Raw genomic sequence first — 13,063 nt, 5'->3', positions numbered from 1 at the left:
ACACATTAAGTACCCCCCATCCCCACTCCAAATCCCCCCACACATTAAGTATTCCCCATCCCCACTCAATAATCCCTCGTCCCTACTCCCAAATCCCCACACACATTAAGTATCCCCCATCCCCACTCAATAATCCCTCGTCCCTACTCCCAAATCCCCCCACACATTATGTACCCCCACTCATTAACCCCCATCCCCACTCATTAACCCCTCCACTCATTAACCCCCATCCCCACTCATTAACCCCCATTCCCACTCATTAACCCCATCTCCACTCATTAACCCCCCTACACATTAACCCCCATCTCCACTCACTAAACCCCCCATCTCCACTCATTAACCCCCCACTTATTAACCCCCATCCCCACATTAACCCCCATCTCCACTCATTAACCCCCCACTCATTAACCCCCATCCCCACATTAACCCCAACACTTTAACCCCCACACATTAACCCCCCCACTCATTAACCCCATCCCCACATTAACCCCCATCTCCACATTAACCCCCACACTTTAACCCCCATCTCCACTCATGAACCCCCATCCCCACATTAAACCCCATCTCCTCTCATTAACCCCCCGACTCATTAACCCCCATCCCCACTCATTAACCCCCCCACTCATTAACACCCCCCCATCTCCCATCTTCAGTGGTTCTTCAGCTCCACAGAGGAGCACACTTACCACCAGTGTTTGCTCTGGGCGCCGGGGAGTGACGTCAGCAGCGTGATCACATGACATGATCACGCTGCTGACGTCGCTCTAACCCGGCGGTCAGAGCTTCAATTGTACAGGCGTCTGTATAGACGCCAGTACAATTGCTGCCTGGGAGCCGGCGCGGCCTCCTTCTCTGCGCCGGCTGTCAGCTTGACAGCCGTCACACAGAACAGCCGACTCACAGGATGGGGAGCGGCAGAACGCAGCTGCCGGGGGGAGACACTGCGGACCGCTGCATTAGGCGGCCCGACTGCGCCCCCCTGCTGGCTGCGCCCGGGGCAACTGCCCCGGCTGCCCCCCCTGGATACGCCTCTGCTCTCAGTAGAAACAACACTCTGTCCCTTATTAGGTCTCTCAGTAGGAATCAGGGGCTCTGCACCAGCACCGCGGGTACCGGGGCTATGCGCGGGGGTCACGGTCCCTGCATGGATCACTGTCTCTGCACAAGCTGCTGTCTCTACACTAGCTGCTGTCTCTGTATGAGCCGATGTCTCTGCACGGGCCGCTGTCTCTGCACGGGCTACTGTCTCTGCATGGGCCACTATCTCTGCACGGGCGGCTTTCTCTGCACGGGGCACAGTCTCTATATGGGGCTCAGGACACACCTCAACTGTCACTGCAGACTCCAGCTTCACGTAGTCACGGGCTATGGTCTCTCTGTGCGGTCCCACAGCCTTTGCCTTCTGAACGGGAGCTCTCTCCCCCGGTCTGCAGCTGCATCTTGTCCTGAGCGCTGCCCAGGCTCCTCTGAGGTCTGCGCGCATGCTTTTCCCGCTCTCTGCCCGGCTTCCTTCCTGTGCAGCACCACTTCCTCCTCCCCACTGCTACTGACAGGCCCATGATGCAATCGGTTCAGGTCCAAAAGTCTTCCAGGCATGGAGCAGAGGAGGTAAACCCTTTCTTGTCCTTCTTATGCTTCACCCCCTTACATTGGCATTTTAGCCGGTGTGGGCACTGAACAGGCACCGACACCGGAGGCAGGGAGCATCCCGGAGATCACGACACCTGGCCGAGGTAGTGAGTATTTGGGCGTCCCTACATGAAGTAAGGAGGAGAATCGAGCAGGGACGCCAGTATGGATGTTAGATAAGCATTGGGCTAACAGGCTGTTGCATGGGAAAACTTTGTGGTTTAGTTCTTACATTAAAAATTTTATTGGATGACATCAATTTTTATCTCATCTGTGTCAGCTCTGCCAGGAATATTGCCTCAAAGATCTGCATGGAATAGCCAAACATTCATTCTGGTGGTCTTGGGTGATTATACACAGAAATTTACATGGGGATTGGGGGAGATTATACATTATACCATATAACACAAGAGAATCTCTTCCTTGTAAAGCTGCAAGAGGCTGAGAGAAGCCAATGGGCAGGTTGCTCTCGTGATTGAACGTCGAAGACCCTCTGTAAAGTGTGAAAATTCACTTTTTTTCATTTATTTATTTTAGACTTGGCTCAAGGTTTTATTCTAACGTTTGGTTCAAGGTGTATGTTTTTTACAAGCTAATGAGTACATTGAAGTTACCCACATCCTTGTAGAGTACAGTACTACATGAACAGTTTCAAGGAAAGCTGTCACTTTACCTGTTTTAATAAGTACCTGTATTATCCATAAACATGGAGAATAACATTTTTCCAACTCTGAAATGTGCCGTTCATTATTATGACAATTAATACATTGACAACTAGGTGTGTCTGTGCTCTGTGATACTGTCCAATCAATACTAGCAGTACCAAACTGTGTAGGAACACACATCCCCATAAGAGCCAAATCCAAGTTTCAGATATTTCTTTTGTGGAAGTGTGTATCCAGTGTGCTGCTGTCTTCATTAGTTCATATATTAACAAAGTTTCTGTCCTGCACTTATTTCCTTGTCTATAGCCAGTTTTCTTCCCTCTCTGAGACTGTAAATGCCTTCTCCCCTCTCCACACAGTGAAGATCTGTTTACAACACTTTCCACCTCCCTGATGCTATATCTACAACTGAGAAGAGGGAGGAATCAGTGAAAAACACCAATAGAAAGATGAGAAACTTTTTTAAAGCTAAATCTAATATGTAAAGCTCAATGTGTGTGTGTGTGTATGTGTGTATGTCCGGGATTGGTATCCGCACCGTCGCAGCTACAGCCACAAAATTTGGCACAGTCACACGTCTGGACCCCGAGAGTGTCATAGGCTATGTTGTGAGGTGAAATTTTAACCCCACGTGTTCCAATTCACCAAACAATTTTGCCCCTATCTACATAATGGGGAAAAAGTGAAAGGAAAAGTGTTGGAGTCAAATTGACAGCTGCCAGATGTGAACAAGGGGGACTTAAAGAATGAGAGCGATGGCGCCAAACAGTATATACCATACAGTTGCTAAGGTGGGGCCTTGACATGGGATACTCACCACACACGGGGATATGAACACACACACAAAATGCGCCACACACTACCACGTGCTTCAACACATATACCACCCTCAGCACACATTTCACCACACATACACCAACCTCACCACATAAAAGTCGCCACTCACAACTCGCCACGCTGTCCCAGAGCTGTTTAAAAGATGAAAAATGAGCTGTGATTGGTTGCTATCAGCAACAGTTTTCTTTGTAGACAGTTGTGGTAACTGAGGCCTATTATTCTTATCATTTCTATGGTGTTATCGTAAAGCTGGAAATAACACAATTTATTACCGTGCCAACACAGACCACCCTCTGACACAGACTGCAGGGGGAGCCCAGTATCACACAGGATAGGATTAGATACACGGCTCAGCAGTCAGTATCACACAGGATAGGATTAGATGCACAGCTCAGCAGACAGTATCACACAGAATAGGATTAGATACGCAGCTCAGCAGTCAGTATCACACAGGATAGGATTAGATACACGGCTCAGCAGACAGTATCACACAGGATAGGATTAGATACATGGCTCAGCAGGCAGTATCACACAGGATAGGATTAGATACTGTTACCACGGCTGGTCAGGAGACAAATTTCCTGGAGTGGACCCTCTGGACCGTGGCACCGAGGGGCCCCGGGCGAGCTGCCAGGTGGAGCCGACCCCTATACAGGGATTGTTAGGAGCAGGCCCAGGGGTTCGGGTACCACGATAGCCGGTACCGAGAGGGGCGGCTCAGGACGGACTGGAGTAGGAGTGTGAGGCTGAAGCGTAGACAACAGACCGGGATCACTGGAGACTGGACCGGAGTAGGACTGCAGGACTGGAGCATAGACAACAGGATGGAGCAGAAACAGGGGAGGCAGGACTGGAGTAGGACTGTAGGACTGGAGTGTGGATAGCAGGATGGAGCAGGAACACCGGAGGCAGGACTGGAGGAAGACTGAAGGACTGGAGTGTGGATAACAGGATGGAGCAGGAACAGGACTGGAGTAGGACTGAAAAACTGGAGCGCGGATAGCAGGACGGAGCAGGAACACAGGAGGCAGGACTGGAGTAAAGATAGCTGGACCCACGTAGCACCGGACTGCGGGGCTACTGCAGGAACCACAGAAGACAGGACTGCGAGACTGCAGAGAGTACACGAGGAAGGAGGGCCCAGTATGCTAGCAAACACAGCGATCAGGCGCCTCCCTCAGGGGGGAATGGCCTGATATGGCCCTGTCAGGTCTACCATTGGTCCGCAGGTGCTTCCTCGTCAGGGCATTGCCGGAGCACAAGTAACAGGAGGGAGGCGCGGCCGCGGCCTATGGCGCATGCGCATTGCATGCAGAGACCCCGTCGGCCGCGAGCCTGTCAGAAGCGACCACCGTGGCTGTCGGGTGGCGGGGGGCTGCGGCATGGGAGCGGAGGCCGGGTGAGTATGCGGAGGGCGGCGTGACAGATACACAGCTCAGCAGTCAGTATCACACAGGATAGGATTAGATATACAGCTCAGCAGTCAGTATCACACAGGATAGGAATAAATACACAGCTCAGCAGACAGTATCACACAGGATAGGATTAGACACACGGCTCAGCAGTCAGTATCACACAGGATAGGATTAGATGCAAGGTTTTTATGTGCAATATAATCATTATAATTTGTTATAACTAACCACAGTTGGTTACTATGCCCAGGCAACGCCGGGCTCTTCAGCTAGTTTTAAATATTTAAGATTTCTAAAAAACTCAAAACAGTTAAAAGAAGCAACCTGACCATTCTTCTGCTGTTTTCAGCTCTTAAGGTGCTCTGTATTTTTCATTAGAAGTCAATAAGAAAGCTAAAAAGATGCAAGAAAGAAATCTTTTGAAGCATGTTGCTATAGTTTTTGCTTGAAAAACCACTAGCATTTCTTTATTATTTAATAGAGTAAAAATAATGACCTGGAAAAGGACATTAAAAAAGATGTCGCAAAAACCATGGGAAAATCATCAAAAAATACTTGCCGGCTTACCAAAATCATAGGAGAAACGCTCAGGAAAAGACCGAAAAAAAATAGCTACATAAGACAAGATAACCTGTGGCAAAACATTTTTGTATGCCTGAACACAGCACCATGGACTTGAAATTACTTGATTTGAAAGGTAATCTCAAATCTCAGAGAGACAGGAGGGTCTGGGAGTATAAACTCATGACAACCTTTGACACACTCAGTGCAGGAATGAATGTGTCGCATGAATTTATGTCTTTTTACATCAATTAAGGAATTTGCTCCTATGACCTTGTGGGGGCATCACACAACACAGAACCAGACCCCAATCAGAGGACAATAAAACATTCAGACTCCTTATCTATGAACTGTTCCAATATTTATGATCATAACTGTCTATCACTCTCCGGTGATAGCTCTGCTTCACGTCACTTGTCTTATCTATTGTATTATTTCTGTGACGTGTTGTGCATAAATATGTGATTCTTCAGATTTTGTATTGGTCAATGCCTGATGAAGAGACCTGCGTAGTCTCGAAAGCTTGCAATTTGTTACCATCTTTTCAGTTAGGCCGGGGTCACACTTGCGAGAAACTCCCATGAGTCTCGCGTCTCAATACCTGGCACTGCCGCCGGCACTCGGGACGGAGCGCTCAGCTGCAAAAAAAATACATGCAGCCGCACACTCCCGTTCTGAGTGCCGACGGCAGTGCCGGGTATTGAGACGTGAGACTCGTGGGAGTTTCTTGCAAGTGTGACTCCGGACTTAGCCATTAAAAGGTATCAACCACTGAGGATTCTCAATGCTGAATATTTTTCTATAGGAAAAAAACCACCAGAGTTTCCTGAAGCGTCTTCTACTCAGTGTAATTGTTGCGATCGCCTGAGTTTTAAAGGTGTTGTGAGTACATAGCTTTGAGCTGATAATTGTATTGGCACAATTCTCCTTTCGATCGCAAACCACCTCAAAAACTTTGAGTTTCCGCTCAGTTTCTGCTCCAAGAACTCAGCAAAAAGATTCCATGTGCACATACCCTTTTAGAGTTTTCCTCATTGGCTGTGCGCATATGGTGACTTTTTTGCTGAGTTAAGTTCTCCATAGACTTTGCTGTTAAAAAAATGGATCCAGCTGAGATCAGTTATTTAAAAACTAACTAAATAATTGTGTCTGCAGAATTTTTTTGCCAACGGATTCCTGCTGGATCCATTCTAACGGATGATTGCTGGACATGTGAACATAGCCTTAGACGATTGTTCATACGCTCATCTGCATCCGACCTAATACATGTGTAGTAATCGCTGGCACGCGGGATGCAGTGACGAGACGGGAACTGGAGTAAGCTTTAACAGTAACTTTTATAAAGATATATATATATCCCTTTAGGGCTATCTCGAATAACCAGCAAGCTAACAACCATTATCCTCGCAGGGATCAGAGCAACAATACACAGGTAACACACTAATAACTACCCGGATAGAACCGGTAACTATGAGGCCGCGGTATGGCCGACTACGGGTCCAGAAACTACAATTATGCAACTACAGAGTGGTGATCGATGTCTGTTCGACGTCTCAGCTGCTGGGCCCAGCCGAAGCCGACGAGGAGTTGACGCAAACTTCTGGCGTTCCTATGCCCAGGCAGAGCGAGGGCACAACAGGCCCCTGTAGAGTTCCTCTGCATGGCACCTCCGGGCGATGGTGGGGCGACGATGGTCTTGAAAGGCCTCTTCCTGCGGTTCTCGCCACTGGATTTTCCTTCAACAGGTCCTGCAGGGCTCAGGCGAGGCGGGCGAAGTTTTTTACGAAGCGACGGTAATATCCAGCTAACCCCAGAAAAGCTTGTACATCTTTTACCGTCTCGAGAGAAGGCCACCCCTGTATCGCAGCGACATTCTCCATAGAGGGTCTGACGCCCTCGATTGAGACAGTATGCCCTAGGTATTTGATCTGCGTATGGAACAGGTGGCATTTCTGGGGTTTTACCTTCAACCTGTACTTTTGCAGCCGGCCAAGCACCTGCTCCAATTGCTGCAAGTGATCTTCAAACGTGGCAGCATAGATGATTGTGTCGTCCAGGTATATCAAAGTGGCCTCGAATTTGAGATCTCCCAGACATCGCTCCATTAGCCGTTGGAAGGTCCCGGGGGCATTGGCTAGTCAAAACGGCATGCGATTAAATTCAAACAGTTCCATGGGCAGGATGAACGAGGTCTTGGCACGGTCTTTCTCCGACATTGGCACCTGCCAGTACCCGCTGACCAAATCCAAGGTAGAAAAGTACGCAGCCTTCCTCAGGGCTGATAGAAACTCCTCGTAGCGGATACAAGTCTTTGATGGTACAGGCATTCATCTTTCGATAATCCACACAGAACCGCAAGGTACCGTCTTTCTTTCGGACCAAAACAATGGGGGCCGCCCAAGGACTCTGGCTTTCCCAGATAACCTCTTTCCACAGCATTTGGCCCAGCAGTGTTTTTACCTCTTGGTATAGCTGCGGCGGGATCTGCCGATATCGTTCTCTGATAGGGGCCGTTCCTTCAGTGGGAATGCCGTGCGTGCACCCGAAGTCGTCTTCTTGGTTGGTGATTACCTCTTGGTACTGGCCCAGGAGTGCTTCTACTTGATGTATTTGGGCCGAGGTTAGGCCAGAGAGTTCTGCCCGTATTTTCTCTAGGATGGCTCAGCCCTTCTCTTCGGGCGAGGACCCAGTGGTTTGGATGGAACGAACAGTCATCGCCCATGAGTCCCCTGCCTACACTTTTAGCTGTAATGCTGGGGTCGGAAGCACCTCCTCCAAAGGTTTCATCAGTTTTGCCATTTTGGCACGCGGTTTTAGGACGACATCTTGGTCTTCCAGGTTGACACAGCACACAAGAATGGTCCCCTCCTCACGGTGGCCAAGGCGCAGGCCACTAGGACTCCAGGGGGTAGGCGTTCCGAGAAGCACGGCTCCACCTGCACCTCTACTCCCTCCAGAGGCACATGGGCCCAGATGGGCAGGGCTACCACTGTCTGCCCTGGCGGAAACACGAGCTGAGGGGTCGCCGGTGCAATCACTCTCCCCAGCACCTCTCCCTCCTGGCAGTCCTGTAGGACCTGCGCCCCCCACACCAGCTGCTGGAAGACCTACCCTTGGGGAGTGCGGGAGCCCCAATGCCTCAGAGTCTCTTGCGTAGGCTCACTAAGGAGTAGACTGCCAAACTCTCTCAATATGTTCATACCCAGGGTGACAGGGTGTTTTTCGTTTGTGTCTCCCTGGTCAGAATCACCACTCGGCGGCCGAGTTGTTTGCCACACAATGAAATTTGCATCCAGGCTGCTCCCATGACAGGGACTGGCAGCTGGTTCGCGGCTAGTAACTTTATCACGGACCCCCACTGGGGCCTCACAACTTTGGGAATGTGCTGTCGGAAATAAGTCTCTGGCATGTTTGTAACTAGCAACCCCGTATCTACCAGGCAGCGCACTGCACATCCTTCGAACTCTGCCCATATCACCGGACACTTTGCAATCAGGTCTTTGGGACTTCCACCACCCCACGTTGTGGGTTCTGGCTCCGAGCGGCGTCCCCCCAGCTCAGAGCCCTTTAGTTTAATGGCTGCCAGGATGGGTATCTCCCACGCCGCGGGCACTCTCGGGCAACGTGGCCCAGCTTGTCACATCCAAAGCATTCCCGAGGCCGCAGGGTCCGACCGCCCCTAGGATTGTGAGGGCTCCAGGGTGCTGGACCCGGCTCAGGCTGTCCACTTGTGATCTCGGCCCTTCTCTTCACCTCGGCCAATTCGCCTCTAATGCTCTTCAGCTCTTGCTTCATTTCTTCCACCCATTGAGGCTCTCCGATGGCGTTAATGGAGACTTCAGTGCTCCGGATCTTTCCCATGGGGACTGTCAGCCCCTGTTCTTGCTCTCGGGCGCCCCCTGACTCCCTACCTCGGAGAAAGCCATACGTGGGTTTTCCCGGACCCGTTTCTGCAATGCTTGCTTAGTCAGTAGGTCCCAGAGCCCGGTCACTAAGAGGTCACGTAGGGTTATGTCAATGGGCCCTACACCTACACCGTATTTTTGTTCAATGGCCGTGTATAACTCCTGAAGGACATTCATGTATTGGGTGACTGTCTCCCCTTCCCCCTGCATACGGCTGAATAAACGGGTCCTCAACTCTCCCACATCCGTCGGGTCCCTATGGGTCTCTCCTCCAAGATCTGCAAGACCCTTACAAAGGTGTTTCGCTGTCCCGGGGGCCTCAACATCACAGAATCCGGGGTTTCCCAGTTCAACGCCATTAGGGCCACTTTTCCCTCTAGGTCAGGGGTCATCGGATGCATCCTAAATAGCCCTCATTCCGTTCCATCCAGCTCCACAGCATAGTGTTGCTGCCAGAGAACCGGGGCAGGTTACTGAGCATAGCCCCCAACGATAAGCTGGACCGGGGGCCGCCGTCGCCCCCCCTGATCCACAACCTCGCTCGCGCTCGGAGACTGCATCCTGCTGACTACGCCAAGTGTGATCGCAGGCACGCGGGATGCAGTGATGAGACGGGACCCGGAGTAAGCTTTAACTGAAACTTTTATATAGATATATATCCCTTTAGGGCTATCTCGAGTAATCAGCAAGCTAACAACTGTTATCCTCGCAGGGATCAGAACAACAATACACAGGTAACACACTAATAACTACCCGGATAGAACCGGTAACTATGAGGCCGCGGTATGGCCGACTACGGGTCCAGAAACTACAATTATGCAACTACAGAGTGGTGATCGATGTCTGTTCGACGTCTCAGCTGCTGGGCCCAGCCGAAGCCGACGAGGAGTTGACGCAAACTTCTGGCGTTCCTATGCCCAGGCAGAGCGAGGGCACAACAGGCCCCTGTAGAGTTCCTCTGCATGGCACCTCCGGGTGATGGTGGGGCGACGATGGTCTTGAAAGGCCTCTTCCTGCGGTTCTCGCCACTGGATTTTCCTTCAACAGGTCCTGCAGGGCTCAGGCGAGGCGGGCGAAGTTTTTTACGAAGCGACGGTAATATCCAGCTAACCCCAGAAAAGCTTGTACATCTTTTACCGTCTCGAGAGAAGGCCACCCCTGTATCGCAGCGACATTCTCCATAGAGGGTCTGACGCCCTCGATTGAGACAGTATGCCCTAGGTATTTGATCTGCGTATGGAACAGGTGGCATTTCTGGGGTTTTACCTTCAACCTGTACTTTTGCAGCCGGCCAAGCACCTGCTCCAATTGCTGCAAGTGATCTTCAAACGTGGCAGCATAGATGATTGTGTCGTCCAGGTATATCAAAGTGGCCTCGAATTTGAGATCTCCCAGACATCGCTCCATTAGCCGTTGGAAGGTCCCGGGGGCATTGGCTAGTCAAAACGGCATGCGATTAAATTCAAACAGTTCCATGGGCAGGATGAACGAGGTCTTGGCACGGTCTTTCTCCGACATTGGCACCTGCCAGTACCCGCTGACCAAATCCAAGGTAGAAAAGTACGCAGCCTTCCCCAGGGCTGATAGAAACTCCTCGTAGCGGATACAAGTCTTTGATGGTACAGGCATTCATCTTTCGATAATCCACACAGAACCGCAAGGTACCGTCTTTCTTTCGGACCAAAACAATGGGGGCCGCCCAAGGACTCTGGCTTTCCCAGATAACCTCTTTCCACAGCATTTGGCCCAGCAGTGTTTTTACCTCTTGGTATAGCTGCGGCGGGATCTGCCGATATCGTTCTCTGATAGGGGCCGTTCCTTCAGTGGGAATGCCGTGCGTGCACCCGAAGTCGTCTTCTTGGTTGGTGATTACCTCTTGGTACTGGCCCAGGAGTGCTTCTACTTGATGTATTTGGGCCGAGGTTAGGCCAGAGAGTTCTGCCCGTATTTTCTCTAGGATGGCTCAGCCCTTCTCTTCGGGCGAGGACCCAGTGGTTTGGATGGAACGAACAGTCATCGCCCATGAGTCCCCTGCCTACACTTTTAGCTGTAATGCTGGGGTCGGAAGCACCTCCTCCAAAGGTTTCATCAGTTTTGCCATTTTGGCACGCGGTTTTAGGACGACATCTTGGTCTTCCAGGTTGACACAGCACACAAGAATGGTCCCCTCCTCACGGTGGCCAAGGCGCAGGCCACTAGGACTCCAGGGGGTAGGCGTTCCGAGAAGCACGGCTCCACCTGCACCTCTACTCCCTCCAGAGGCACATGGGCCCAGATGGGCAGGGCTACCACTGTCTGCCCTGGCGGAAACACGAGCTGAGGGGTCGCCGGTGCAATCACTCTCCCCAGCACCTCTCCCTCCTGGCAGTCCTGTAGGACCTGCGCCCCCCACACCAGCTGCTGGAAGACCTACCCTTGGGGAGTGCGGGAGCCCCAATGCCTCAGAGTCTCTTGCGTAGGCTCACTAAGGAGTAGACTGCCAAACTCTCTCAATATGTTCATACCCAGGGTGACAGGGTGTTTTTCGTTTGTGTCTCCCTGGTCAGAATCACCACTCGGCGGCCGAGTTGTTTGCCACACAATGAAATTTGCATCCAGGCTGCTCCCATGACAGGGACTGGCAGCTGGTTCGCGGCTAGTAACTTTATCACGGACCCCCACTGGGGCCTCACAACTTTGGGAATGTGCTGTCGGAAATAAGTCTCTGGCATGTTTGTAACTAGCAACCCCGTATCTACCAGGCAGCGCACTGCACATCCTTCGAACTCTGCCCATATCACCGGACACTTTGCAATCAGGTCTTTGGGACTTCCACCACCCCACGTTGTGGGTTCTGGCTCCGAGCGGCGTCCCCCCAGCTCAGAGCCCTTTAGTTTAATGGCTGCCAGGATGGGTATCTCCCACGCCGCGGGCACTCTCGGGCAACGTGGCCCAGCTTGTCACATCCAAAGCATTCCCGAGGCCGCAGGGTCCGACCGCCCCTAGGATTGTGAGGGCTCCAGGGTGCTGGACCCGGCTCAGGCTGTCCACTTGTGATCTCGGCCCTTCTCTTCACCTCGGCCAATTCGCCTCTAATGCTCTTCAGCTCTTGCTTCATTTCTTCCACCCATTGAGGCTCTCCGATGGCGTTAATGGAGACTTCAGTGCTCCGGATCTTTCCCATGGGGACTGTCAGCCCCTGTTCTTGCTCTCGGGCGCCCCCTGACTCCCTACCTCGGAGAAAGCCATACGTGGGTTTTCCCGGACCCGTTTCTGCAATGCTTGCTTAGTCAGTAGGTCCCAGAGCCCGGTCACTAAGAGGTCACGTAGGGTTATGTCAATGGGCCCTACACCTACACCGTATTTTTGTTCAATGGCCGTGTATAACTCCTGAAGGACATTCATGTATTGGGTGACTGTCTCCCCTTCCCCCTGCATACGGCTGAATAAACGGGTCCTCAACTCTCCCACATCCGTCGGGTCCCTATGGGTCTCTCCTCCAAGATCTGCAAGACCCTTACAAAGGTGTTTCGCTGTCCCGGGGGCCTCAACATCACAGAATCCGGGGTTTCCCAGTTCAACGCCATTAGGGCCACTTTTCCCTCTAGGTCAGGGGTCATCGGATGCATCCTAAATAGCCCTCATTCCGTTCCATCCAGCTCCACAGCATAGTGTTGCTGCCAGAGAACCGGGGCAGGTTACTGAGCATAGCCCCCAACGATAAGCTGGACCGGGGGCCGCCGTCGCCCCCCCTGATCCACAACCTCGCTCGCGCTCGGAGACTGCATCCTGCTGACTACGCCAAGTGTGATCGCAGGCACGCGGGATGCAGTGATGAGACGGGACCCGGAGTAAGCTTTAACTGAAACTTTTATATAGATATATATATCCCTTTAGGGCTATCTCGAGTAATCAGCAAGCTAACAACTGTTATCCTCGCAGGGATCAGAACAACAATACACAGGTAACACACTAATAACTACCCGGTTAGAACCGGTAACTATGAGGCCACGGTATGGCCGACTATGGGTCCAGAAACTACGATTATGCAACTACAGCATGTCACTTATCCTCC

Source organism: Dendrobates tinctorius, unplaced genomic scaffold (assembly GCF_039654945.1).
Source record: "Dendrobates tinctorius isolate UK_male_01 unplaced genomic scaffold, ASM3965494v1 ptg000143l, whole genome shotgun sequence".
NCBI lineage: Eukaryota > Metazoa > Chordata > Amphibia > Anura > Dendrobatidae > Dendrobates > Dendrobates tinctorius.
Note: the sequence above shows the minus strand (reverse complement) of the source record.